Source organism: Myotis davidii, unplaced genomic scaffold, assembly GCF_000327345.1.
Source record: "Myotis davidii unplaced genomic scaffold, ASM32734v1 scaffold49, whole genome shotgun sequence".
Classification (NCBI taxonomy): Eukaryota; Metazoa; Chordata; class Mammalia; order Chiroptera; family Vespertilionidae; genus Myotis; species Myotis davidii.
Window position 1 is genome coordinate 2,393,772 of NW_006300375.1, and position 3,073 is coordinate 2,396,844.

Sequence of the window (3,073 nt, forward strand, 5' to 3'; positions counted from 1 at the left end):
TCCAAGGTACAAGTTTAAATACTTTTACAAAAGAGTGTCATTATAGTTATGAAAACAGCAAACTATTAGGGCAGATGTAACTTTAATAACAACTTGGTGAGAATCTACCTACAAAAAACAATAGCAAACTGCCTAGGCTATGGAACTGGTTTTCAATAGAGACAACCTCAAGAAAGTAATTTTTTAAAAAGCCAAAGCACATATGACCAATCTATTTTTGAACATGCATAGATATTAATATTACCTTTTTATTACATCTTTTCATCAAAAGGTCACTGATAGCTGGTTAGGAGCCCTTTAAAATGAAAAGTGCCTCTTAAGTGATAAATTATTGAAAAACTTAAGCAAAACAGCTGTGCAAAGAATAGAATGAATGTCAAATAGGAGGCAATTCACATACCATGAAATGAACATTCAAAAATTCCCTTTAACTACAATCTGCCTTTCTTGATTAAAGGTGCATTTCCATCTTATAGGTAATATAATTATATGTAACATATAGAATATGGCAACAGAACATGGCAAAGGTGATGGGATATACATGTGTATATTATGTGTATTGATTTTGTGACTGTGTAATATGAGATTGTACTATCTTGTTGGAGTCTTTTTCTCCCTCGCTCACTTTGAGGAAGCTACTGGCTATGTTGAGGAATCCTATATGACAAGAATCTATGGGGTGGAGGGAGCTTTAGGATTGAGGGCAGCCTTCATGGACAGCCTGCAAGAAACCTGAAGTCCTCAGTCCCACAGTCACAATAAGCTGAATTTTACCAATAATCTGAGTGGATCCTTTCCTGATAACTGAGATGGGACCTCAGCTCCGGCAGTGTAGGGAGCCCAGTTGAGTTAGTGTTTGTATCTAGTGTAACTTCAGTCCTCCTTGCTATGACTTTCTGCAGCAGTGCCTAGCTAGCGAGTCATGGGGAAAACATGTAATCAGGTTAATACAAGGCTGGTGTTTCGCCAGATGGTCAGAGAATAAAAGAGAGGGACTAATGGCTTTAGGTTATTGGTGACAGCATTATTAAAATAGGGCAATTTTAGAATTAAAGCAGGATAAAGAGGAAAGTAAAAACAGGAGAAGGGTGATGAATTGGAAGAAAGTCAAAAGGTGAGTAAGGTCCTGATGAGATATAGCAGAGTTTGCAAATGTCAGCCCACAGGCCTAGCCTGGCCCTGTTTCTGTAGAGCCTGCAGCTAACACAAGCTTCTCACATTGTCAAATGGTTGAAAAAATATCAAAGGTGTATAATATTTTGAGACATGTAAAAACTGTCTGAAAGTCAAACTTCAGTGTCCACTAAAAAAGTTCCAACACAGCCATGCCCATTTGTTTACATATTATCTGCAACTGTTTTTCCACTCTAACAGCAGAGTTGAATAGAGCCCCAATGGGTGCAAATCCGAAAATGTTTGTTCTCTGGCACCTGAGGTTTAGAAATCGAATAATTGAGAACTTAAATTTGAGGGACAGGAGGTTTTTCTCTGAGGGTGGTTGCAGAATGAATGCTTTTGGAAAAGGAGAGATTTTGTAGTAAAAATATCTAAGTTGTGACCATGATATTGGGATTCAGCAAGAACACATTGCGGTGAGTATATGCCCAGGCCAGTAATGGTATGTATTGGTCAGAATAAATATCATTCTCCCAACATGTAAGTAATGAAAATTTTTAAATGATGAGTATTTTCTTAAAATCTCTTAATGAGTCTATTTTTGCAAAGAAGCAAATCCCTAAAATAAATGACACTACTCTAAAAGAGAACTGTTAGAAATATTTTGCTCTGCAGATGAAGTTGTTCAGCATAGTTTTCAGGAGCATTTTATAATCCTGTAACTTCTGACCTTGTTGAAAATGTGGTAAAGGCTGTTCCTATATTGATTTTAAGATATTCGTTCTCTTTTATTCTGAGAAGGAAGATTGTCTTTCTGAGAAGGTCATGCATTTCATTAATGGGAATGCAGAGGTATTAGGTTGCTAGTACCTACATCTCTTCAGCCATACACAAGAGACACTCCATATCTACAGCAATACCTCTGCATATGCGGAACATTAGACAAGAACCAAGTTATTTAAATCTCAAAAAATCAATTATTCTTTTTGTAATGTTATTTCCAGAAGTACCTGATAGGAGAGAATTCTTAAAAAAGAAAAAATACTTTAATTCATTGTTCAAATTATCGGGGGGGAAAAAAAAGCTAACACATTTAGAGAACTTCATGTAGATTTTTTCATCCCCCAAATATGTTGAAATAGAATTATTTATTTAAAAACTTAAAATGTTAATGCTAATATAGAAAAATTATAGAAATGCTTGTATATTAAAGCTTTGAACATAATCATAGCAGTTTCAAAATAACTATCCTACTTAAGCTTACTTATTGTAACTATCTCCATTACAGATGTTAGAAAACAATGCTCAGAAAAAAGTTAATATTTTGATTAAGGGCACCCAGCTACATAATATTAAAGCAGGATTTAAAACATGCATTTCATTCTAAATATTGGTCTGAAAATAATTCTTTCATATAAAAACATCACAGTAGATATTTGTAGATGGTTGAAATATAAGAAATTAGTGTTTAGCATTATAAATTACTAGAGGCCTGGTGCATAGATTTGTGCACCAGTGGAGTCCCTTGTCCTGGCCGGCACCCTCTTGCAATCCAGGATGCTTCAGGGAATGTCGGAGGCCTGGTGCATGGATTTGGCAGAGGAAACATCAAGGGCCATGGTTCTGCAGTGGGAGCGTGCTTTACCAGGTTGAGAACTATCAAGGAAATCCTGTGATTCCAGTGGGATGAGGGAGAAGAAGAATGATAGATAAGGTGCAAGACATGGCAGGAACCAGATGAAAAAGGACCTCACAGATCATGCTAAGAATTTTTTAAATTCATTTTTATTAATTTCAGAGAGGAAGGGAGAGGGAGAGATAAATAGAAACATCAATGATGAGAAAAAATCATTGATTGGCTGACTTTTGCATGCTCTCTACTGGGGATCAAGCTCACAACCCAAGCATGTGTCCTGACTGGGAATGGAACCATGACCTCCTGGTGCAAAAAAATATG